General features: G+C 40.8%; 2 long non-coding RNA genes across 2 annotated transcripts in view; both read right to left on the minus strand.

Annotated features, from left to right (window-relative positions):
• LOC142661463 (uncharacterized) overlaps nt 1-27,134 on the minus strand; it is a 307,735-nt gene that overhangs the window by 131,133 nt on the left and 149,468 nt on the right. The window lies entirely within an intron of this gene.
• On the minus strand, nt 616-26,906 carry LOC142661741 (uncharacterized). The gene is made up of 3 exons (XR_012850802.1): nt 26,783-26,906; nt 24,761-24,869; nt 616-693 (listed from the first exon to the last, which is right to left on the minus strand). It is a non-coding gene; the product is annotated as an uncharacterized LOC142661741 (long non-coding RNA).

Raw genomic sequence — 27,134 nt, forward strand, 5'->3', positions numbered from 1 at the left:
CATGGGTGCAGAAACAGTTACTGCCGATCGCTTAACTCTTTCAGCACCCTGGACAGTGACTATTTACTGACGTCTCCTAGCAATGCTCCCGTAATTACGGGAGCCCCATTGACTTCCTCAGTCTGGCTGTAGACCTAGAAATACATCGGTCCAGCCAGAATGAAGAAATGTCATATCAAAAAAGCAAGACGCATCCGCAGCACACATAACATGTGCATGACAGCTGCGGACTTCATTGCGGAATTTAGAATCTCCACTGAAGTCAATGGAGAAATTCCGCCATGAGTCCGCAACCAGTCCGCCACTGGTCCGCAACAGACAGAGCATGCTGCGGACACCAAATTCCGCTCCGCAGCCTATGCTCCGCAGCGGAATTTTACGCATCGTCTAAACGAACACTTCTAAATAGAAGTGGAAGTCAATGGAGAAACGGTTCCGCTGCGGATTAACGCTGCGGAGCGTCCGCAGCGGAATTCAAGTGAAATTCCGCCACGTGTGAACCCAGCCTAAGGAGTGTATCATGATATTAAGTGACTCTTGATTAAATATGAAGTAAAACATTGATAGTCCTTATATAGCTTTTATTTGTAATTGAATGAGAACCTCCATTGCAGAGGATGAGAATTTGTCCTGGTCATGGGATGCTCACATAGGTGCAGGGCTCGTTGCAAGAAAGAATTTTGATAACTTTACCTGTAATGAGACGAGTACATGTGTGATCATCATTGCATGATAGGACAAATTTTTATCCCCTAAAAGTAAACACTGAAGGACCCCATACAATGAAAGCAAGCAGAGATAATTAAAAACATGAAGAATTAATACACTAAGTACATTATCAAATTGTATAACTTTTATTATACAGTGATTACGCTTTATTCGCTAAAAACAAAATACCCCTTTTAGGGAATATGGACGTCAGTGAGAGGGTAGGTTTAATATAGTGCTATGTATTCAGTAGATCAAAATTGTCATAAAAAACAAAAACATTTTATACTTGCGATCCAAATTTTATATTGCATATAACCGAGAACTATTAAATGCCAAGAGCCACACAGAATGCATTGTGCATGCAATGGACCAGTTCTTTCATGTATGTCCCTAAAGATGTGTCCTCCTTACCTGTTCTCTTATGTCAACAGATTCTTAGATGTGTGGCGCTGGATGATGAGCTTTGAAAAAAACATAATCTCGTGATACTCTGTCATGAGATGTCTATGCTATATGTGTCTATGTTTGGCCACCAAGTGGTTGTAATGTGAATTACAGCCAGTCAAGGGTTTTGCTATCATGTTGTGATATTGTATTGACTTTGTTTCATGTGAAATTGGAGTCCTCAACCAGATACAACCAAAGGTAAGGGTGGACACATCTGTATCTCTAGCATACTACAGATCTGAATACTCTCCATGCTGTGCACATCTCCTCCATGCTGTCAGCTCAGACTAAACGCTTGTTTTCATTTAACTGTGTTCTAACTGTGATTACATATAAATATATTGAGCATGAAACACCTCTAGATTTTAAGAAGTTCACAGATGATTCATTCTGCAGCACAGGGCCTTAGAATATCTAGTACCTTCTCAGGAAGATCATCTTTGAGTGACAGCCTTACATGTGGTCATATGTCAACCTAAGGCTTTCAAATATTCATTTGTTAGAGTAAACTTCAGAATCTCTATAATTTTATAATAAAATCATCTTGAGTTAAGCTGAGCATTAATGTTTAATGAAACTTGTTCAGAACGGAGGCGAAGCTCAGACACTGATGGCTGAAAAACAGATCATCTGTGGATTTTCCTCAAACATTTAGACAGTATTTTACTGGCTTTTTTTATATAAAGGATTGCCAACTACAGCAATATGTGTCACATAACCATGCGGAAAAATAACAACCGATAAAATGAGGAGAGAATTGAAAACAGTAAATGAAGTTGAAATCAAATGATTGAGTCACTCCACCCATTGGACTAGTAAGCCCGCACTGAGCAGGAATGTCAATCAATAAATTATAAGTTATACCGAATCTTTTCCTACAAACTATGTATCCATTTGCTCCGTTCCTCCTTCTCTATAACAAGCTGCCTACACATCGGGCACCATGTTCAACCTGGCAGGTTCCCTATAAAAATTACTGTAAATCAGCCAACAATCAGTGCAGTTATTCAAAACTTTTATCCACCTATTCTAAACAAAATCACTGCCTCTAGTGGATTATAATTATATGACATCACTTTTATTAGATATACATTAAAAGATACTGCTGTTACGAAGCGTCCAATTTCACCTAAAAGGTTTCTATGTGGAACAGGGTTAAATACCTTGATCAGTGTCACTTATGATCAGTACAACCCTAATAAAGAAGAACTGCAGCGCTGTATATTATGGCTGCCAGACACATAGGTACAGTCAGCCGGCTACACTGAAGTATACTGGTTTTCCTTATTTTTTTATGCTAAATTTTGAATGTTGTTTGTTTAATGAATAATATTTACCCCAAAAATGTATCCTGTAATTCTCCCACACTTAGCAATGTCAAATATGTTTACATTGTACAGAAATTTTTTAAGTAAATGTGCAAAATGTAGAAATAATTGGCATAGCATGGACTAAAATGGATGGCCAGGGGTCATTATTTTATGTTTGGCGTAACAGAAGTTCTGCTTAACAGGAACATTTTAATGCTTGCGCACCTGAGGTCCAGGCACAACGTGTTTGTGTGACGCAGAATGTGTCAAATTGGCGTGTGGATTCAGAGAGGTATGCACTTGTTTTTGGGAAGAGAGCTTTTTAATTTTTTAACATATTATTGTTACTTTTTTTTACTATATGGGGCACAAGTTAGCTCAAGCAGCGGCTTCTGCGTTTGGGAACCCTGCGATCAACATGAGCACTGTGTTTAGGGTTTTCTGTGACAGGAAACTGATTATTTAAGTTCCATCACCGTACAGGTTCGGGATGTCGACGCTGCCGAAGGCACTGTGTGCCGGAGCGTGCAATGCTATTAAAGATAGCACGTAAATTAACCGGCTGCAGGCACAGAGAACAATGTCATTCATTACCTGTTAATTTGTGGTATGGGTGGGAAGAGGTTAAAATGTAAATTATAAAAATGAAAGTACTGTACATTTCCACATAAGTGACAGACCGCTGAAATCAGAGAGGGCAGCATAAAGTTTCTAACAAGTTCCCTTTAATATGTAATCACATGTACTGTACTAAAACTCTGCCACATTAATTAAAAACGACATGTATTATTTGCGGATACTGTAGAGAGAGATAATGAACATAGATATAAATATATAACAATCTAAAAGTCTTGATATAGTGACAACGTTGCGTCACTATACTATATCATTAAAATGATATATTTTGTTTGATATACTATCTACACATATACTATCTAAAAATCGTACATTTGTTAAAGTTAAGCTACGACGGATCAGTTTTCAAACAGATCCCATCGACTTACAATAGAGTTTGTAAGGTTTCTGGTATTTATGACCGCAAGAATAGTGCTCTAGTCTATGTTATTCTTGATTTAAAAAATACCGGAAACCCAGCAGAAATGGAAAACAAACACCATGTGAACAGAGCCTTAATTTGACATTCTTTATCACTGTATCGCCAACCAGTGGTTTGTGAGCCGCATGTGGCTGTCAGGCTTCCTGCACGTGGCTCCACAGCTTGTAGCAGCTCTAAGCAATATTGTGCACTAGTGGCATCAGGGATCTAATAGCATTACTGAACTTGGCACTAGAGTTTACCGAGAAGTTAACACTAAGGTAAGAGCCATAAAACTTGGGCATTTCTTTCAGAGATTTTTTTTTCCCTATTAATATCCAGTGTGCCTTTATACCAGCTACCATGTTAACAGTGGCTCCTGACCTACAGAAACATGGGGGCCTCTTGGGGATAATACCAACTGTTTGGTATGATCATCTTAATTTTTTTGTATACTAAATGATACAAGTTTAATAATAATTTAAATTATATAAACAAAACTATAAATAAATGACAACATAATTGGGTGAGTAGGCAAGTGAATTTGCTAGCTTCTTTCTGCATATAAGACATATGATGTAGGATAATTAATCCTAGACTAAATCTCAATAGCCCCCCTAAAAGAGGGTACAAGGCCCAAAAATGTGCAAAAATTTATATTCTGAGGACTTCACTGGCACCAAAGATTTGAAATGGATTATACAGTATGTACATCAATCAGCCTCCTCCCTTATATTGTGTAGCTCCCCCTCAAGTTGCCAAAACAGCTCTAACCTGTTAAGGAATAGAGTCCACAAGACCCCTGAAGGTCTCTTGTGGTGTGTGAAGAAAAAAGAGCAAAAAACACGGCGCCACCTTGTGCGGATCAATAGGTTAGGTAGGTGAGAGTGTAGGACATTACCATACTCACCTAGGTCCAATGTATATATCGCAAGAAAGGTCCACAGGTGCTGCTGCCGGATCCGAACCGATTCCCAGAAGGGACCGCTTGGTAAAACGAATGTAGGGATGAAAAGGAGTGGATCATCTGAAGCCGCTGCTGCGTGGTGAAATCACGGAAGGACGAGGAGATGAAGTTCAGGTATAAAATATATTTTTATTGAAGACAAGACGTGGCTACGCGTTTCGACGCTGAACAAGCGTCTTCCTCAGGCCATGTACACATTGTGCTTCTGACACTTATATAAGAATGAATTCAATTTAGCAGGAGCAAAAAAACGCCAAGTCTGCCGGGGTCAGAGTGTGACCGTGAACCTCAAGTTCAGTGCCAACAGCCTGTTCTAAGCATAGTCACTTCTTAACAAAAGAACTGGGTGTGACGTCACAGTCACACTCTGACCCCGGCAGACTTGGCGGTTTTTTGCTCCTGCTAAATTGAATTCATTCTTATATAAGTGTCAGAAGCATAATGTGTACATGGCCTGAGGAAGACGCTTGTTCAGCGTCGAAACGCGTAGCCACGTCTTGTCTTAAATAAAAAGATATTTTATACTTGGACTTCATCTCCTCGTCCTTCCGTGATTTCACCACGCAGCAGCGCCTTCAGATGATCCACTCCTTTTCATCCCTACATTCGTCTTGTGGTGTGTGGCACCAAGACGTTAGCATCAGATCCTTTAAGTCCTGTAAATTGCGAGGTAAGGCCCACATGGGTCGAACTTATTTTTCAAGCACATCCCACAGATTGAATTTGAATTGAATTTTGAGGCCAAGTCAACACCTTGAACCTTTTCTAAATGTTCCTCAAACCATTCCTGAACAATTTTTGCAATGTGGCAGGGCGTACTATCCTGCTGAAAGAGGCCACTACCATTAGGGTAATCCGTTGCCATGAAGGGGTGTACTTGGAATGCAACAATGTTTAGGTAAGTGATATATGTCAAAGTAACATCCACATGAATGCCAGGTCCCACAATTTTGCAGCAGAACATTGCCCAGAGAATCACATTTCCTCCACTGTCTTGCCTTCTTCCCATAGTGCATCCTGGGGCCATCTCTTCCCAAGCTAAGCAATGCACACGTACCCCATCATCCACATAATGCAAAAGAAATGTGATTTATAAGATCAGACCACCTTCTTCCATTGCTCCATGGTCCGGTTCTGATTCTCACGTGCCGATGGTCAGTGCTGTTGGTGATGAACAGTAGTCAGCATTGGCACTCTGACTTTGATTTACTGTGTGTTCTCACACCTTTCTATCATAGCCAGCATTACGTTTTTTAGCAACTTGTGTTACAGTAGCTCTTGTGTGTGATTGGACCAGACGGTCAAGCCTTGCTCCCCATATGTTTCAATGAGCCTTTGGCACCGATGACCCTGTCCTTGGTCCACCGCTTGTCCTTCCTTGGACCACTTTTGGTAGGTGCTGACCACTTCTGACATACCTGCCATTTTAGAAAAGCTCTGACAGTTGTCTAGCCATCACAATCTGTCCATTGTCAAAGTCGCTCAGATCCTTATTCCTGCCCATTTTTCCTGCTTCCAACACATCAACTTCAAGAACTGAATGTTCACGAGCTGTATAATATATCCAACCCCTTGTCAAGTTCCATTGTAATAATATAATATATGTTATTCACTTCACCTGACAGTGATTTTAATGTTATAGCTGATTGGTGTATATTGATCATTTGTACAATATGATTATCTACTGGGCATCTCAATTAAAATGTAAAGTATGTGAATAGACAATAAACACATTTAAAAAGAGATGAAACGGTTATGAATATTTCTGCTTCACCTTGGCATATGGCAATTGCATATATTAAGTTTATGTATATATATTTGATAAACTTGGTCTCCTGAACCTTCACTGAAACGTTGAGGTTATACTAATAGGTTAAAATGAAGATGACAAGAAGTTATTTTCCATGACTGTGAATAATTAGTCAGCCGTACTAAATGCAATGATATCATAATCATACTGTATGGCCATACGGGAGTCTTGCCTAAATATGTTCTTCTTATTATGTGTGTTAAGCAAATCACATTCCTGACATTTTAATAAGCAGCTAGATTGCTAATGTTTGCATTTTTTTTCAAACATCTTTACACCAAACGAAGGCTCAAAAATTGTTGTGACTCTTTTAAAATGTCATTTTTAATCAGCATCTACGCTCTTGTAATTGTGTGATTGCGAAAAAATATGTAAATTAGTTTTTTCAACTTCAGGAGCTTCTAAAGTGTTCTGCCCTAATACTTAGTAATCAAAAGTACAGAAGACAGATTGTATTAGTACAATTATTATACTGACACCAAATTTCTTTTTTTTATAAATGTTCATAATAAATGACCATTTTTCTAATTTAATCCAAAATTTCTCACTGCTAATTAAATTAGCTATTTAAGTTTGACTGTGGTTAAACTGGCATAGATGCCACAAATGTGTGCACAACCTGACGATTCAAGCATGATTTGAATATGTTCCTAAGTGCATCTTGTGATGTTACTGAAAGCTTGGCTTTTTTGGTCTTCACGTATCAGCATAAATGTTCAATGGGGTTTGGGTCAGGTAACTGGTGGGAAGACCATAAGGCTGGGTTCAGACGACCTATTTTCAGACGTAAACGAGGCGTATAATGCCTCGTTTTACGTCTGAAAATATGTCTCCAGTACGTCGGCAAACATCTGCCCATTCATTTGAATGGGTTTGCCGATGTACTGTGCAGACAACCTGTAATTTACGCGTCGTCGTTTGACAGCTGTCAAACGACGACGCATAAATGGACTGCCTCGGAAAAGAAGTGCAGGGCACTTCTTTGCCACGTAATTTGAGCTGTTCTTCATTGAACTCAATGAAGCACAGCTCAAGATTTACGAGCGTCTCAGACGGCTCGCAAAATGCGAGGAGGAGCATTTACGTGTGAAACGAGGCAGCTGTTTTCTCTTGAAAACAGTCTGCCTTTTCACACGTAAATGACAGCTAGCGTGTGAACATACCCTCACAGTCAGTACTACTAGCTCTTCTTTGGTCTTCTTGGTAGTTCTTGCAAAGCTTTGATGCATGCTTTAGGTCATTATCCTGCTGCAGCATAAAGCCTTCTAAACAAAGATCCAACCAAAGAGTCTCTAAAGTCTCTTGCAGGTGTCCAATTTCATAGTAGGCCAAATACCCTCATACTTAACGAGGACCTATCACGGCACATACTGTAGGGTACCGTATTTTCCGGACTATAAGGCGCACCGGATTATAAGGCGCACTTTCTATGAGCGCCTTATAAGCAATCATGTTTCATATATAAGGCGCACTGGATTATAAGGCGCAGCACATTACCGTTGTTAAACCATTGCTCAGACTGCAAGTCAAAATTTATTACACTTTTTAACAATAACTTGCAACTGGTTCAGCTGTAATTGCAAATCAAAACGTTTAGGGTATGTGCACACACACTAATTACGTCCGTAATTGACGGACGTATTTCGGCCGCAAGTCCCGGACCGAACACAGTGCAAGGAGCCGGGCTCCTAGCATCATACTTATGTACGACGCTAGGAGTCCCTGCCTTGCTGCAGGACAACTGTCCCGTAGTATAATCATGTTTACAGTACGGGACAGTTGTCCTGCAGCGAGGCAGGGACTTCTAGCATCGTACATAAGTATGATGCTAGGAGCCCGGCTCCTTGCACTGTTCGGTCCGGGACTTGCGGCCGAAATACGTCCGTCAATTACGGACGTAATTAGTGTGTGTGCACATACCCTTACCGTACTTTTTCAGTTCATTCCTCCACCAGAAATCCATCAAATCCGTCATCTTCAGTGTCGGAGTTGAACAGTTGGGCGATTTCGGCATCAAGCATGGGGTCCTCCTCTTCATTATCCGAGTCGGTCTCGTTGCTGCTGCTAGGCTCTTCAGTGGTGATTCCAGCCTTCCTGAAAGCTCGGATGACACTGGAGACTGATACATTCTTCCAGGCATCCACGATCCACTGGCACATAGTGGCATAACTCGCACGGCGTTGCCTCCCTGTTTTGGTGAATGTGTGGTCACCTTCTGTCATCCAATGCTCCCATGCAGCTCGCAATTTAACTTTAAATGACCTGTTGATGCTGATATCTAGCGGCTGGAGCTCTTTGGTTAATCCACCAGGGATGACAGCAAGCTCCGAATTAGTTTTCTTCACTTGGGCTTTGACAGTATCGGTCACGTGGGCGCGCATCGAGTCACAGACCAATAGGGATGGGGATTTGTGAAAAAAGCCACCCGGTCTCTTGACGTAGACCTCCCTCAGCCACTCACTCATCTTCTCCTCATCCATCCAGCCCTTTGGGTTAGCCTTAATGATGACACCAGCAGGAAAATTTTCTTTAGGCAAAGTCTTCCTCTTGAAAATTACCATGGGTGGTAGTTTCTGGCCATTAGCCTGACAAGCGAGAACTACAGTGAAAGATGACTTCTCATTTCCTGTGGTACGTATAGATATCGTACTGGTCCCTGTTTTCTCAACAGTACGGTTTACGGGGATATCGAAAGTGAGGGGAACCTCATCCATGTTAATAATGTGTTCTGGCTGGATATTCTTTTCATTTATCTTGGTTATGCAGTAGGTGCGGAAAATGGCCAGCTTCTCTTCATAATCCTTTGGTAATTGCTGGCACACAGTAGTTCTGGTGCGAATGGAGAGATGACGCCTGTTCATGAAACGAAAGCACCATGAAGGACCTCCTCGAAAGTCCTTGATCTCCATGTCACGTGCTAAAGCAGTGGCTTTGAGTCGAATAGAGACAGTGGAGACGCTTCTACCTGCGTTTCTCTGTTCCATAACCCACTGTTCTATTTTGTCCTCCAACTGTGGCCACCTTGCTTTGTTTCCTCGGAAACTCAGTTTGGTCTTCTTTACTTGGCGGAGGGCATCTTCTTGTTTTCTCCACTTACGCACCATGGATTCATTAATGTTGAATTCTCTTGCAGCTGCCCTATTTCCATGCTCTACTGCATAACTTATAGCTTTAAGCTTGAAACCTGCATCATAAGCATGTCTCTTAACAGGAGGCATTTTTTGGGGTAGTGGGTATAGTTAACGCTAAAGCAAAGATATATTGCAAGGATCCTACAGAGCTGTAAGTATCACTCAGTGTGGCTCCTGACTACGGTGGCCGTAATGCTCAATCCATTTATGGATACTGTAAAAACCCAAGTGAAGAATAAATTCATAGGCGCACGGGGGGGAGGAGCATGGTGTGTGCTGTGGTATGCCGCCGCCTACCCCTGCCGCCCACGATAGAGGTAAAGGATCCTGTATGAACCCCTCTCTTTACTGTCGGGTTCATATATAAGGCGCACCGGATTATAAGGCGCACTTTCTATTTCTGAGAAATTCTCAGCATTTTATGTGCGCCTTATAGTCCGGAAAATACGGTACTTTTTTTTAATTAATAAAATCATTAGCCCCTTTATAAAGTACTATTTTCCATGATGTATTCAATTTAAACAAATGTAGGTAAAGATCAGTATAAACAAACGTAACCACTTCCTGACCAGAAGCTTTACCCCCCTTCCTGACCTGTCCCATTTTCACATTTTGAAGGGGGAAATGAAGGGGAAGCAGCGCTCGTAAAGTGGGGGTGCCGGGAGTCGTACCTCCAGCGATCAGCTATTGATGGCCTATCCTGGAAAACCCTTTAACCCCCTTAACGACATCCAACGTATGAGTACGTCGTTGTCGTTGAGGACTTAATGCAACACAACGTATGGGTAGAAGCTGAGCCCGCATCATCGCCAGCGGGTTTCAGGTGTATATTACAACTGACACCCTGCGGCATGGCCAGGACCGGCCGATTAAACCCTTAGACGGAGCGCTCAAAATCAAGCGCCGCATCTATGGTGTTTCCGAGCAGATCAGAACCCTGCAATGTAAATCGCCGGGTTCCGATGGCTGTTCTGGCAGACTAGAGGCCTAACAATGGCCTCCTGTCTGCCAAGTACGGTAGCCTGCTGGTCCCGCCCGGAGGCGGGGCCTAAAAGGCTTCCGGTAGCTAAAGAAAGATGGCGCAGAAGCTGAGCTTGCAACATCAGCTGCCGGTGTCAGCTGTATTTTACAGCTGACACCATGCTGTAACGGCAGGGAACGGAGCTAGCTCTGATCCCTGGCATTAACACCTTAGATGCCGCGATCAAAAGCGATCTCGGAATCTTCGTAATTTGTAGCGATCGGCATGGACACGATGTTATCGTGACGATGTGGATCGTTGATATGGCAACCAGAGACCTAATAATAGCCTCCTGGTCTGCCACGTACGATAGCCTATTAGGACCCGCCCACAGATGGGACCTAATAGGCTTGCTGTCAGTGAATGACTAACAGCTCTAATGCATTGCACTACGTGGGTAGTGCAATGCATTAGAGTAAAGATCAGAGGTGCAGGCCCTCAAGTCCCCTAGTGGGACAAAAAAAAAGTTGAATAAAAGTGTAAAAATAAAAGTTTCTAGTTAATAAAAACAAACATTGCCATTTTTACTATAATAAGTCTTTTATTATAGGGAAAAAATGAACACGTTAAAAAACATACACAAATTTGGTCCGTAACGACCCCATCTATAAAACTCTAATGTTATTTTTTCCACACGGTGAACACTGCAAAAAAGATAAGTAAAAAAGCATGCCAGAATCTTTTTTTTTTATCACCATCCCTCCCAAAACATGGAATAAAACATGATCAAAAAGTTGCATGTACCCCAAAATGGTACAAATAAAAACTACAACTAGTCCCGCAAAAAAACATGCCCTTACACAGCTTTTTTGACTGAAAAATAAAAAAGTTACGGCTCTCAGAATATGGCAACACAAGAAATAAATTAAATTTTTTTTAAAAAGTGATTTTATTGCGCAAACGCTGCAAAACGTAAAAAAACTATGTACATTTGTAATCGCCATAATCGGATCGACCCCCAGAATAAAGTAAAATGGTCATTTATTGCCCACGGTGAACGCCGTAAAAAAATAAATAACAGAATTGCTGGTTTTTGGTCACCTTGCTTGCCAAAAAATTTAATAAAAAGTGATCAAATAATCGCATGTACCCCAAATAATCGCATGTACCAATAAAAAACCCAGATTGTCCCGCAACAAATAAGCCCTCACACAGCTCCAGTGAAGAAAAAATAAAGACCTTCTGGATCTCAGAAAATGGCGATGCAAAATGTGCATAGTGTTCCAAAAGTGGATAAGATTGGGAACCATTTATCTTTGCAACTCCGGCCACACATCTATGAATTATTATTTATTTACCCCATTATTATACCCTCTTATTATACCCTGATGTACTCCTACAGTTTACATATGCCCCCACATTATAAACTGAAATATCGGCAAAACCCCAAACAGAACTACTACCAAGCATAATCTGCACTCTGATAGACAAATGGTGCTCCCTCCCTTCTGAACCCTACAGCATGCCCAAACAACAGTTTACGTCCACATATATGGTATCGCCGTACCCTGGGAGAACACGCTTAAAATGTTATGAGGTATTTCTCTTCGGTGGCACAAACTGGGCACAACATATTGTGCGCTAAAATGGCATATCAGAGGAAAATTGCAATTTTCACTTTGCACCATCTGCTGCGCATTAATTTCTCATGAAAGAAACCTATGGGGTCAAAATGCTCACTAAACCCCTAAAAATGCCTTAAGGGGTGTAGTTTGCAAAATAGGGGTCACTACTTGGGGGTTTGTTTTACTATTGGACCTCCGAGCCCTGCAATTGTGGGCCAATGGTATGAAAATCACCGAAATAGACCTCAAATGCGCATGGTGCTCTTCACTTCTAAGCCCTGTCATATGTACAGGCAAATGATAAATGCTTTGAGGGGTGAAGTTTCTAAAATTGGGTCACTACTTGGGGGCTACAACTGTAATTTGGTACCTTAGGGTTCTGCAAATGCAACATGGAGCCCAAAAACCAAGCCAGCAAAATCTGCATACCAAATAGCGCTCCTGCCTTTCTGAGCCCTGCAGTGTGTCCAAACAGCAGTTTATGACCCCATATGGGGTATTGCCATAATTAGGAGATATTTATTTTCAAATGTTGGGGTGCTTTTTCTCCTTTATTCCTTGTAAAAATGTAACGTTTCCACGTTTTATCAGAAGAAAAGTAATTTTTAATTTCACACCATATTTCCACTAAATTCAGCAAAAAAACTGTGGGGTCAAAATGCTCACTATACCCCAAGATACATTCCTTCAGGGTTGTAGTTTCCCAAATGGGGTTACTTTTGGGTGGTTTCCACTGTTTTTTCCCCTCAGGACCCTTGCAAATGCGACATGGCGCCGCAATCCATTCCAGCTAAATTTGAGCTCCAAAAGCCAAATGATGCTCCTTGCTTTCTAAGCCCTGCCGTGGGTCCAAACAGCAGTTTATCACAAAATATGGGGTTTTGCCGTGTTCAGAAGAGTTTGCTTTTCAAATGTTGGGTTCCTTTTTTCTCCTTTATCTAAGGTGAAATTGAAAAAATCTGACCTAAATCTACATGTAATTAGAAAAATGTAGATTTTCATTTTCACAGCCTAATTCCACTAAATTCAGCAAAATAAACTGTGGAGTCAAAATGCTCACTATACTCCTCGATAAATTCCTTCAGGGGTGTAGTTTCCCAAATTGGGTCACTTTTGGGTGTTTTCCACTGATTTGGTCCCTCAGGAGCTTGGCAAATGCAACATGGCACCCGAAAACCATTCCAGCAAAACTTGAGCTCCAAAAGCCAAATGGTGCACCTACACTTCTGAGCCCAGCCATGGGTACAAACAGCAGTTTATTATCACATATGGGGTATTTCCGTAATCGTGAGAAATTTATTTTCAAATGTTGGGGTGCTTTTTCTCCTTTATGCCTTGTAAATATTGAAGATTTCTATGTTTTATTTTCATTTTTACACCCTAATTCCACTAAATTCAGCAAAAAACCTGCTGGGTTAAAATGCTCACTATACCCCTTGATAAATTCCTTGAGGGATGTAGATTGCCAAATGGTGTCTTTTTGGGGGGTTTCCTTTGTTTTGACACCACAAGACCTCTTCAAACCTGACGTGGTGCCTAAATTATATTCTAATAAAATGGAGGCCCCAAAATCCACTAGGTTCTCCTTTGTTTCTGAGGCTGGTGCTTCAGTCCAGTAGCACAGTAGGGCCACATGTGGGATATTTCTAAAAACTGCAGAATCTGTGCAATATACATGAATTTGCATTTCTCTGGTAAAACCTTCTGTGTTACAGAAAAAAATAAATTAAAACAGATTTTCTGCAAAAACAAAGAATTTGTAAATTTCACCTTCACTTTGCTTTAATTCCTGTGAAACACCAATTGGGTTAAGAAACTTTCTAAATGCTGTTCTGAATACTTTGAGAGTGCAGTTTTTAAAATGGGGTGTTTTATAGGGGGTTTGTAATATATAAGGCCCTCAAAGCCACTTCAGAACTGAACTGGTCCATGAAAAAATAGAGTTTTGACATTTTCTTGAAAATGTAAGAAATTGCTGCTATAGTTCTAAGACTTGTAACATCCTGTAAAAATAAAAGAATGTTCAAAAAACTATGCCAACATAAAGTAGACATATGGGAAATGTTAACTAGTAGCTATTTTGTGTGGTATTACTATCTGTTTTACAAGTAGATACATTTAAATTTAGAAAAATGCTAATTTTTGCAAATTTTCGCAAAATTTTGGTATTTTTCACAAATAAACACTGAATGTATCGACCAAATTTTACCACTAACTTAAAGTACAATGTGTCACAAGAAAACAATCTCAGAATCCCTTGAAAAAACAGAAGCCTTCCAAAGTTATTATCATATAAAGTGACACATGTCAGATTTTTAAAAAAAATGGCCTGGTCCATTAAGTGAAAACAGGCTGTGTCCTTAAAGGGTTAACAAACCCCAAAATGACACTTTTATGGAAATTAGAACCCTTAAGATATTCATTTAATGACATATCAAAGGTTTGAAAATCTGCAGTGTAAAATGTCTGCAGCATGTGGATAAGATTTGCCTTGTACTGTAATCTGCAGCGAATCCGCCATATGCATAATCACCCTAAGGCCTCATGCACACGAACGTATTTTCTTTCCTCCCGTAAATGCTGGCGTAAATACAGGTCCTTTGTCACACGTATTCGACCCGTGTTCCACCAGTATTTACGGACCCATGCCCTTAAATATGGGTCCGGTGTCACCAGTATTCCACCCATTTTCTCTGCACTAATCAGCAGCCCCTTCTCTCTATCAGTGCTGGAATGAGAGAAGGGGCAGCCGTTTTGGGCAGAGTTTCCGCAGCGATTGAGAGTAAAAAGTTCATACGTACGGTTGTCTTGGTGACGCGTCCCTCTTTTGACGTCCAGTCCGACCTCCCTGGATGACGCGGCAGTCTATGTGACTGCTGCAGCCTGTGATTGGCCTGTGATTGGCTGCAGCAGTCACATGTGATAAAACGTCACCCCGGGAGGACGGACTGGAGGAAGAAGCAGGTAAGTTAACCTTTAATACTAGCGGTAGTCACTGTCCCGGGTGCTGAAAGAGTTACTGCCGATCAGTTAACTCTTTCAGCACCCTGGACAGTGACTATCCCCTGACGTCACCTAGCAACGCTAACGTAATTACGGGTGCACACACGTAGCCACCCGTAATTACGGGAGCCCCATAGACTCTATGGGCCTGCCCGTGCCGTAATTACAGCCTGAAATAGGACATGTTCTATATTTTTCAACAGCACGGACACATTCCCGTAAGCATACGGGAAGGTACCAGTGGCCAATAGAAGTCTATGGGCCCGTAATCACGGCTCGTAATTACGGCTCGTAATTACGGGCGTTTTTACGTTCGTGTGCATGAGGCCTAAGACTGGGGGTACATGGTGACACAGGTTGCACAGCCAAAGATCGCTATGTCCCATAGCCTACATCGCAATTAGTGAAAGTCGCGGTGCGACCTGCAAGTAACTGCAACGTGACAGTTTGTATTTCTTGCAAATGTCATGTCGCGGCAACTTGCGCATTGCGACACAACAACATTGACTTTCTTTCAATGTTGACTACGGGCGACCTGTGTCGTGGCCAAAGTCGCCATATAGCAGATAGATGGACAGACAGATAAATATATTTATAAAAAAATATCTTTATTAAAAAAAAGTATGTGTGTGTTTTTTACATTACATTATTCTTCTCCCTCCCTGGCAGCCTGGGTAGAGGAATGTGATCGTTGTAATCAGATTGCCACAACGATCACATGACCAGACACCACGCTGAGTGTTCTTGCTTTGAAGCTCTGTTATACAGCTGTCCAGAGACAGGTGCGGCAAACCAGCTAACTCTTCAGGACGTTATGGAACGTCCTCATTTGGTGCTCTCGGCACCCCGTGTGACTTCCCACATCTCTAGTCAGACTCTAGTCTCAGAACTCAAGATTTTGCAGAGCTCTCGTGTTTAGAGTAAAAGAGCTCTATGTTCTTCATTAATACAGCAGTTACTGATTGGTAAGCATAAATACCTACCCTTAGGGTGCAGTCACATGATTGGCCACTCCAATCTTCACTCTATTTCAAAATGATTAATATTTTGTTTTTAGGAAATTTGAATAATTCTTTAGTACTGAGTGATTACCTGCCTTGTCTAGAGCTTTGAAAACAGAATTAAAGATATCATTAATATATGATATAATATATGATATAAGTCCATTGCACCACTATATAGGGAACCCATGGCTAGCAGCTTCACAAAAAATATTTAATCTCTACCAGCAAAGCATTCATTTATGATTTTTGGGAGCTAGGTTGAGTTTGTATAGGAAAGCCGGAGACCTATACCACCTTGCCATAAACGTGTGAGTTTTTCTGCATGCGTACACACGTAAAAAAAAACATGGGCGTTCCACATTATTTTATTGGTTCCCCATGTCAAAAAGGTGGTATATAACAGTCTTCCACTCTCAAATAAGTCTAGGCTTATCAGAACATAAGTTAAGAAGATGGGAATATAATTTAGAAAAAAAAGTTTAGGGGGCATTTTGGGCAAAGCTGAATAGTTTTCATATCATAAGGGTCTCAGAATTTCTGAGAATTTTTTTTCAAAAATTTCTAAGCGTTTGATTGTTAAAATGATTCAGAGATTTCTAATGTATAAGATTCTTCAGGCATGGATGTAGCCATCTTTATCTTGACTGATAAATTGCTGCAGCGTAATATCAAATAACAAAAGCCATTGAAAAGCCATTGAAAAAGTAATGACTGTGAATTTAAAATTCAAGAGTAAGACGGCTACAACTGTAGGTGGGATCAAAAACCATGGTGCCATTGAGGAATTATGTGTTTTGTGGTTGCACCTACTTTTCTACATAGCAGAGTTGTCTCTACTGGCCTATTTGATAGTAAAGAGGGGAATAAAGACATTGGCAGAAATGGTGAGAATTTTGAATCTATCTCCGGCCTTGATTGCAATCCCTTTAGTACAGTAATAAGGCTTATAATTGAGATTGAACTCCAAATTTTACAATCGATCGAAAGGGAATTAAGTTATTAGAGTAAAGGAATTCAAATACTATTGGTGCTTATGAAAAATGTATAAAGTGGGATATACACTCCTCAACATTGAAATTGCAACATCTAGAAGGGCAAGCCGTAAGGTTATGCAAATTGAGAAGTAGCAGGTGTTGCTAAGAGTTAATTATCAAATTATTACATTATCAAGCACCTAGCTCCAATCTGTGGCACATGCGAGGGGCATAAAAGTAAGATTAAAAGCAAAGTTTTACAGCTACATGAAACCTCAAACATTGGATCTAATGGTGTGGGATGATTGTTCGATGCTTCCTGCTCATCGACGTGCAAGATATCGCTACTTGTCGCAAACTCCATGAACTGAGAGACCTTGGTTTATCACTCCAGCAGTTCGCTACGTGCCTAGGCCGAGATGTTAGCACTGTTCAACGTTGCATATCCCGGAGGTGGGGATAACAACAACAAACGGGAATGACAGCAAGAGGTGAGTGGAGGCGAACCTCTGCACGGACGCATCGTCCGATTAGAAGAATGGCCCATAGTGATCCCTTCTGTACTGCAAGTGAAATTGGACGTCGCATCCCAAGCCTAGGGCGGTAACCAGTCTCGACACAAACCATCAGAATGCGTTTGCACGTCATTGGGCTACAAGCCAGATATCCAGCTAGAGGCATTACATTGACCACACACCACCGCTCTCAAAGGCTGTCATGGTGCACAGCAAGATGGCAAAGGAGCCTGGAATGGAGGTCTATCCTCTATAGCGATGAGTTCCGCTTTTGTCTTGGACACAATTATAGCTGGAGATTGGTCTGGAGACAACGTGGGCAACACCATGAAGAGGTCTTCACAAGGAAACGTCACACCGTATACATAATGTATTGCAAACGGACCCCTCTAGTCTTCATTTCAGGTACACTAACAGCTTGGCATTACATTGATTTGGTCGTGGAACCAATGGTACGGCCATTCTTCAACAGGTCAACGCCAGCCTGCAATGTTGCTCGTGCTACTGTAAGAAACCTGCATGGCCTATATGTGCTACCATGGCCTGCAGCCTCTCCCGACTTGTCTCCCATCAAGCACATCTGGGACATCATTGGTCAGCAATTACAAAGGGAGCTGCCTTCTTGATGATTTGCGTGCATTCAGCGTGACATAACATTCCTCAGACAACCATTAATAATCTCATTGATAGCATGCCAAGGCGTGTAAGTGCGTGAATAAATTAAGATGTTTGGAATAATTTGTCTCCATTTTTTTTTATAATTTGCATATCATTAACATGTCTATCGATCTTGTGATTTTCACAATTCCAAAACTTTTCCTTCTTGGTGTTGCAATTTCAATGTTGAGGAGTGTAGATTAGTTATCACTTCCATGTGCTTACTCAACAAACATTGTTCCATCGTCGCATTCAAAGAGCTATATCTTTTTTTATTTTACAGTCTAAATATCTGTATTAGTACTTGTATTTTTCAATTGCACCATTATAGGTTACATATAACTTTTTGATTAACCTTTATGGAAAAATAAACAGAAATTCCACCATTGTAATATGTGATTTAAATTCACACCATTCATCATGCGGCATAAATAACATGTTGTCTTTATTTTAAGGGTCGGTATGATTATAGCGATACCACATTTGTATATGTTTTTTTATGTTTTACTGCACAATAAAAACACTTTTGAACTAAAATTATTTGTTTTTGCATTGCCACTTTCTAAGAGCCATAACTTTTTTTTTTTCTGTCAATGTCGCCATATGAGGGCTTGATTTTTGCAGGACGAAATATCCTATTCATTGGTACCATTTTGGGATACATGGGACTTATTGATCAACTTATTATTTTTGGGGGGCAATGGAAAAAATAGCAATTCCTCCATTGTTTTGTTTTTTTGCCTTTTTATGTTTTCAGCATTCACTTTGCAGTTTAAATATCATGTTAAATTAATTTCAGGTCATTGTGAATGTGGCCATACCATATATGTGTGCTCTTATTTATTTTTGACACTTTTACTAAATATAACCACTTTTTATGGTAAAATGGTGTTATTTTTTTGCTGTTAACTATTAATAATTTTTAGTTCACTAGGGGAAATCACTTTGCTTTCTTTTGATCACTTATATAATGCTTTGGTATACTTAGTATACCAGAGAATTTTTGCCATTCAGGCCAAATGCACACGATGCGTATAACGTGCGGATTTGCCGCGCAGATTTTTGCGTGGCAAATCCGCAGCGTAATACAGTACCAGCAAAATAAATGAGATTACAGGAAATCTCACCTACACGGTGCAGATTTTTCTGCCCGTAAATTGACCTGCGGGGCATATTTTAAAATCTGCAGCATGTCAATTTATCTTACGTTTCGCTTGCGAATTGTATCTGATTCGTTTTTTAAAAAAACGCACAAAAATCTGCAGCATAACACCACACCTACTTCCACATTAAAATGTAAAAACCGCACCTAAAAACGCATAAAAAAATGCACTACTAGGTGTGGATTTTACCTGCGGAATTGCATGCAATTTTGATGCAGATTTTGTGCATTTTGCCCCAAAAGAAGAGTGGCGAAATTTCAGGTTTTCTTCTATCCCCCGAAAAAAAAGTTAATAAAAGTTAATGAATAAACTATATGTACCCCAAAATGGTGCTGTTAAAAAGTACAACTTGTCCCGCAAAAATAAGACCTTAGAACAGCTATGTCGACGCAAAAATAAAAAAGTTATAGCTCTTCGAATGTGACGATGGAAAAACGTAAAAATTGGCTTGGTCATTAGGGCCCAGAATACAAGCAGGGGGAAGGGGTTAAACGGGCATAGAACAATGGCAGAATCGCTGTTTTCTTCTATCTCCCCCAAAAAAAGTTGATAAAAGTTAGCATAATGCTGTAGAATTTCCACAACGGAATTCTGTGCGGAAATTCCGCAGCAATTACAGTAGCAGCAAAGTGGATGAGATTAAGATAATCTCATGACCACGCTGCGGAAAAAAACACAACGTAAACATTAATACCTGTGGTGTGGAATTTAAATTCGCAGCATGTCAATTTATGCTGCGTTTTCGTTGATTTTGTGTTGCGGAGTGGTGCGGTTGTTCGAATGGAATATACTGCAGGTTCCAGGTCGGATACACTGCACAGTTTTTATGCAGCGTATCCGACCCATGGGTCTGCACCAACATTTGCATATTTAACAGGTAATTCAGACGTTGCAGATATCACAGCGGACTTGCCACCGATTTCAGTTTTTGCATTGCAACGGCTGAAATCCTCAGTGAAATTCCGTTGCTTCTCTGCAACATAATGAGCATACTTTGGAGGGAAAATTCTGCACCGCAGCCTAATTTCCGCACAGTTATTTTCCGCAACTTCTGAACTAAGTTTCCTAAAAACTTATAGAAACCAATGTAGAAAACGGCTGCTGCAGAATTCCACTGCGGACTGTCCTCAGCGGAATTCAACAGCAATTTCACCATGTCTGAACGTGGCCTAAGGGTTTGAGACCACGAGCATGTAAGAAAAACAATTGGAAACTGAAGCATCTCTAGAGACTGAGTGGATTGGATAAACATATTCATCACTAAGGATCTACTTAAATTATGTTACCCTAGTGATATCAAATATGAGCAGACTAATAGATACATACTTAACTATTCTAGATGGTCTTTTGAGGGCCCTTCATGTTGCAAAGACAGTGGGAACACATCTGGCTTTGTTGCTAACCAGATCTTTTCTTGGAAGGTACTGATTTTTCTTGTTGAGATCTTGGTAGGTAGTCTTTAACCCCTTCGGGACGAAGCCATTTTTTGATTTTCAATTTTCGTTTTTCACTCCCAAGAACTTTTTTATTTTTTCGTCAACAGAGAGGTGTGAGGATTTATTTTTTTGTGGGAGGAGTTGTAGTTTCTTTTGGTACCATTTATAGTTCCATATAATGTACTGGTAAACTGGCTGAAGTTGGAAAAAAACTGTCATTCCCCAATTGTTTTTTGGGTTTCATTTTTACGGCTTTCCTCGTGCGGTAAACACGACAACTTTATTCTGTGCTCAATACGATTAAGGTGATACTAACTTTATATCGTTTTTTTTATATTGTACTACTTTTATTGATAAACTCTTTGTTAAAAAAAAAATGTTTTGTTTTCTGAGAGCGATTAGGGCAAAGTCCCACGTGGCGGAATTGCACTTGAATTCCGCTGCGGACATTCCGCAGCGTTAATCCGCAGCTGACCCATTTCTCCATTGCCTTCCACTTCTTTTTAGTAGGGTTCGTTTAGACGAGGCTGAAAATTCCGCTGCGGAGCCTAGGCTGCGGTGCGGAATTTGGTGTCCGCAGCATACAATGGATGTTGCGGACCAGTGGCGGACTGGTTGCGGACTCATTGCGGAAGTTCTCCATTGACTTCAATGGAGATTCTAAATTCCGCAATGAAGTCTGCAGATGTCATGCACATGTTATGTGTGCTGCGGATGCGTCTTGCTTTTTTGACATGACATTTCTTCATTCTGGCTGAACCTATGTATTTCTAGGTCTACAGCCAGACTGAGGAAGTCAATGGGGCTCCCGTAATTACGGGAGCGTTGCTAGGAGACGTCAGTAAATAGTCACTGTCCAGGGTGCTGAAAGAGTTAAGTGATCGGCAGTAACTGTTTCTGCACCCTGGACAGTGACTACCGATCACAATATACAGCAACCTGTAAAAAAAATAGAAGTTCATACTTACCGAGAACTCCCTGCTTCTGTCTCCAGTCCGGCTTCCCAGGATGACGTTTCAGTCTAAGTGACGGCTGCAGCCAATCACAGGCTGCAGCGGTCACATGGACTGCCGCATCATCCAGGGAGGTCGAGCTGGATGCCGAAAGAGGGACGCGTCACCAAGACAACGGCCGGTAAGTATGAAATTATTTTACTTTCACTAGGGAAAGTGCTGTCCCTTCTCTCTATCCTGCACTGATAGAGAGAAGGGAAGCACTTTTACCGCAGTACGCAGCAGCTAGTCCGCATCAATTTACTGCACATGTACGCAGATTCTGTGCGGCATTGATGCGGACAGCTGCGGAGGAAAACCGCCACGTGGGGCCATGCCCTAACTATTTTATTTTTTCACCGATTGAGCACTGTGAGGGCTTATTTTTTACTGGACGAGCTGTAGTTTTTATAGGTACAATTTTTTGGTACGCAGAACGTTTTGATCACTTTTTATAAAAAAATGTTTGAGAGCTAAGTTGAACAATAAACAGCGATTTTGGCGTTTTAAATTTTTATTTCTTACGGCGTTCACCGTGCGTGTTAAATAATGGTATATTGTAATAGTTCAGACTTTTACAGACGCAGTGATACCAATTTTGTTAACTTTTTTTATTTTTTACATTACTGTAGGGGTAAAATGGTAAAAGTTTTTTTTTTGAGCTGTTAATATTTTTTTATTTTTTTTCACTACGAAAAACTTTTTTACACTTTTTTTCCACACACTTTATTAGCCCCCCTAGGGGACTTGAATCAGCGATTGTTAGATCGCTGGTACAATATACTGCAATACTAACGTTTATCACAGGCAGGGCTTAACAGAGGCAAGGCAGCCCTGGGGGCTTTCATTAGGCAACAAGCTGTCAGAGGGGCCGCCCCCCGCCTTTCAACGCCTCAGATGCTGCGGTCGCGATTGACCGCAGCATATGAGGGGTTAAACAGCCAGGAACAGCGCGATCGCTGCTCCCGGCTGTTAGTCCCATGTGTCCACTGCAAAATACAGCCGACAACCGCTGCATATGGAGCTCGCTCAGCGCATGAGCGCGCTCCAAGCATCACCACCCGCACCTGGATGTAATGGCACGTCTGGGTGCGCGAAGGGGTTAAAGGGGTTTTCCCACGTGGGACGTTTACGACATATCAATAGGATATGTCATAAATGTCCGATAGATCCAGGTCCTACCTCGTACGAGCACTGCAGCCCCTTCAAAACAGCTGATAGGTGGGGGTTCCGGGAGTCGAACTCCAACCGATCACATATTGATGGCCTATCCTCAGGATAGGCCATCAATTTTATGGTACTGGAAACCCCCTTTAAAAGAGCAGTCCTCCGAAAAGACAGAAACTGTCTCTAGTCCCACCTATAGGTGACTACTTTGCAAGTCAATGTCCGACCCTTTATGGAGCCTTGAAACATGACTCACAAACGCGAGACACCCATATCTAGACAGCACTGTTTCAGAGGTTTTGTTTCTCATCAGTACAGAGTAGGGTTCTGGGTGGTTGACTAAGATGCCTTTGTAGCAGCTCTTTAAAGGTATAGCTTTTCATTGCAGAGATTAAGCTGGTAGAAAGTCTTACAGAAGTTTTCCAAGAATTATAAATTATCACCTATTCATAGGATAAGTGACTACTTTATGATTGCTGGGGCCCATACTGTTTGAGCGCAGTGAGGACATCGAATAGGGCCACAGACGAGGATGCACGCTACCACTCCATTCAATATCTATGGGACTGATGGAAACAGCCGAGTACAACACTCGGCTGCTTTTGTTATTCCCAAAGACTTTGAAAGGAGTGGCTGCGTGCATGCTCGACTGCCGTCCCATTCATTGCCCTCCTCACTGTGGTCGAGAGGTGAGGAGGAACGGGGGTTCAGGACCACCATTCTCACAAATGACGAGGTTCCCAGCTATTAGAAAATTATCATCTATCCTGCGAATAGGTGATAATTTATGATTCTGGGAAAACCCCTTTAAGGGAAATGCCCCCTGAGAATAAGTATGCAAAATAGCTCTCCTCCAGAAAGAAGAAAACTGTTTCCCTATTGCCACCTATAGGTGACTACCTTGTAACTCAATGTCCGACTCCTTATAGAGCTTTGAATGGGTGACTCTGGTTTGGCTATTAACCCAATTTTGTATTTCAATGCTCTAGAAATGGTTGAACATTTGCTTACAATGACAACTTCTTCAACCAACTCGGACATTGTAGGAGTTGTCTATGGACAACCACCACCATCATCGTCATCATCGTCGTCATCATATGTACCAAATCCTGTATCAAATCCTCAGTTTATAACTTGTTAAATGACAAAAAACATAAATGATGAATTGATGCCTGTTTATATAGGTGTAATTTTCTACATTTGCATATTTATCACGTGAGTTCAGTGAAAATGTCAAAATGATGCAGAAGACCTTAAAACTGAATGTAGGAGACATGTTTATACTTGATGTCTTCACAAGTAATCATTTCTCTAGTGGAAAGAACAACTGTTACAGCATCAATGAACATTTCGTTTTATGAATAAATCAACACAATAAGTTTGAAGAATATAAAATTCCAGAGCTTATGAGATTTATGCATGAGGATTTTTCCAGCAGGGGATCTGTGAAATAAACTCTGATAGTATAAATAATATATTGGATAGTGTATTATATAATGTAAATTACTAGGATTTTAATAGTTGTTAATAAGAAGGTCTGCTTTTTTCCAGAAACAGTGACACTGTTGTCTATAGGTTGTGTCTGGTATTGCAGATTAGCCTCATTCACTTAAATGGGACAAAGCTGTAATACCAAACCAGCCCATGGAAAAGAGTGGCGCTCTTTAGGTAAATAAAAAACAGACTCTTTTTTTTGTAGTGCTGGCAACCGCTTTGATTATAACCTAACAAATAACATCTTATTTAGCTGTGTCTATGCTTTTATCTTCATGAACAGGATTTGTGTGAAGAAAGATGCCAGAACTAGTTTTCCCTGTGCCTACAAAAAAAACAACACTATTTTTTACTTACTCTGAAAGATGGTATATCAATTGATCATCATGCAAATGAGTTCAAACTGGCTGAACAGACTTGTACGTTTGTAGTCCTGATTAACGATCATATCATAGCCTGGTATAAGCTGAGATATAAGGGGAAGAAAATTGCTAATATAGACTAATTGAATGATAGGATATGCATTATACATGTGGTTTTAGCGACAAATCAAATAAAAGGGTTAGGCGACCCTAAGGAAAGCGTGCATGTATTTCAGCAGATGAATTCAGTCAAAAGAACGTCTGACATTCAGCCAAGGCCAGGGAGATCACTATAAATAATCAGGACCAGAAGTGAACTGTGAAATATAAATAGCACCCACTACAAGCTTGTAATGCAAATGGGCAGAATCAACAGAAGACGACAGAATATAAAATGTAATAAAGACAGTCCACATCACAACATGAGGGCCAGCTAATACCTCAAAAAGAAATTACTTCTTGTAGGTACTGAGGGTTAGTTTTATTGGGTGAGAAACTGGTCCTTGTTCCCTATACGGCCTAAGAACAGGAACTCCTTCGCTGCCCTAGACCAATAGGGATGTCTCCATTAACCTATTGATTTCCCTAGACAGACAGACATAAATGTCACAATTAATCACTTTCACCATCCTAGACCACCAGGTATTGTCAACTCTTACCGTGCTACCTCCCGAGATTAAAATAAAAGGGTAAATAAACATTCAATAAACGTTTGACATATCATAGTGACATGTCAGAAGTTTTGATCGATCAGATCACTGAGACCCCCACCGATTGCTAAAACCAAGTTGCAGAAGTATTTGGTTGAGCACTGTGCCGCTTTGTTTCTGATCATCTTTCCTCAGAGAGCCGAGCGAGTGGTGTACGGGCTCAATAGAAAGTCTATAAGCCTAACGGCTCAGCGCTCACCCGAGTACTTCTGCGACTTGGTCAGTGGGGGTCTCAGTGCTCTGATCCCCATCAATTGAAACTTCTGACATGCCACTGTGAAAAGTTTTTGGAAAGTTTAGTTACTCTTTATCCCTAAAACCACAAGCATTTGGGAATCAAAATATACTATTATGTGGGAACTATACTGTAATAAGTGGGCTCTTTAACCATTTCCGACTAAACTCTGCCTATATACATCATAGGAGGGGTTATATAAAGTGGACTGACGGGTAGCGGGTGTCAGCTGTATATTACAGCTAACACACTTCTCTAACGATGGTGACTGTGGCATCTAAGCTTTTAGAAAGTGGGTGAGCCGATGGTTATCATGGCAGCAGGGGGGCCTAATGAAGGCCCCCTGGTCTACCATCTTTGTGCTCCTATTATGCCCAGCCAGAGGCAGGACTTAATAAGAGCCAGTAAAAACACAATATATTGCAATACATAACTATTGCAGTATATTGTGCAAGCAATTCAATCCCATCTTCTAGGGGGGGTAATAAAAAAGTTAAATCACTTCACACTTCATATACACATGTGTGTATATGAAGTGATTTTTATATATATATATATATATATACATATATATACATATATATATATATATATGTATATATATATATATGCCCACAAAAAATGTAAATACTAAACACTAAAAATAGCTCTATACCCATTTGTTTTTTCTTCAAAAGTAGCTTTAGTTTAAGCCCAACAAACGCAAATATAGCTATTCCTCAGCCTAAAAAAAGTTGTAACAGAAATAAGCTTTACATACAGCATGTGGAAAGTTTTGTCGCGTTTGTCGCGTTTGTACAACGAGTGACTGAGGTTTTTTGAGATTCCTCTGCAGATTTTCTGCAACCAAATTCTATGCGGAAATTCCGCAGCATTTACAGTAGAAGCAAAGTGCATGAGATTTAGAAAATCTCATGCCCACGCTGCGGGAACAAAACACAGTGTAAACGTTAATAAATTGACCTGCGGTGCGGATTTTAAATCTGCATCATGTCAATTTATGTTGCGTTTTCATTGATTTTCTGTTGCGGGTTTTCCCTATTGAATTCAAATAGCCATAGTTAATACTTACAACCCAGGCGTTGTCATAGTGACGCTATCTTCTGTTCTTCTTCCAGGCCAGCCTCCTTACAGGCTGCAGTGGTCACATGGGCCACAGCGTCATCTTGGGAGTCTGGACTACTCATCAACAGAGAGACGCATCACCATGACTACGGCCAGGGTAAGTATGAACGTTTTTTTTCTAACGATGCTTTTTGCAGAGGAATTTCTGCCCGGAAAACTGCACTCCAATGTGGTGCAGTTTTTCAGACGGAATGTGCTGCGGGTTCTAGCTCGGATACTCTGCATAGTTTGTTTTTAGGCGTATTCAACCCATGGGAATCCTTCCTTAAAGGGGTTTTCTCTTTTAGGAACTCAGCCTA

This window comes from Rhinoderma darwinii, chromosome 10 (assembly GCF_050947455.1).
Source record: "Rhinoderma darwinii isolate aRhiDar2 chromosome 10, aRhiDar2.hap1, whole genome shotgun sequence".
NCBI lineage: Eukaryota > Metazoa > Chordata > Amphibia > Anura > Rhinodermatidae > Rhinoderma > Rhinoderma darwinii.